This window comes from Penaeus monodon, chromosome 15 (genome assembly GCF_015228065.2).
Source record: "Penaeus monodon isolate SGIC_2016 chromosome 15, NSTDA_Pmon_1, whole genome shotgun sequence".
In the NCBI taxonomy this organism is placed as follows: domain Eukaryota; kingdom Metazoa; phylum Arthropoda; class Malacostraca; order Decapoda; family Penaeidae; genus Penaeus; species Penaeus monodon.
Window position 1 is genome coordinate 35,392,046 of NC_051400.1, and position 383 is coordinate 35,392,428.

Here is a 383-nt window from a genome sequence, read left to right on the forward strand (position 1 = left end):
GCCACACATATATTCTGCCACTTATTTACGCGTCGTCTTAAAGCAGCGCGTTGCATTGTTTTGATTTTCAGACTTACCGCGGAACAGCCGGCCTTACAATAAATGCGGATTTACAAGCATACGCGCAGTAACAAATAAACCCAGCGGGCAGAGCCACTTAAAAAGTAAATAATGCAGCACACAATACCCCTTTTTGCAACCTCACAACGGAAGAAAACATCGATATGGCGCACGGCCGTGGTGGACTGAGAGAAGAATATTATTCGAGCGCCATTGTCTCCGGCCCTCGGGGCTTCGGCCGCATTTGTCCGCTCGGGGCGCCGTCGAGCGCGTAATGAATATTTGAGATACGGCGGGAGGGAGGGACGGGGCTGCGGGTGCGG

At 52.2% G+C, this 383-nt stretch overlaps 1 protein-coding gene across 1 annotated transcript in view; it reads left to right on the forward strand.

Moving 5' to 3' along the window:
- LOC119581986 (cortactin-binding protein 2-like) overlaps positions 1-383 on the forward strand; it is a gene marked incomplete in the record, with an annotated part of 125,597 nt that overhangs the window by 114,490 nt on the left and 10,724 nt on the right.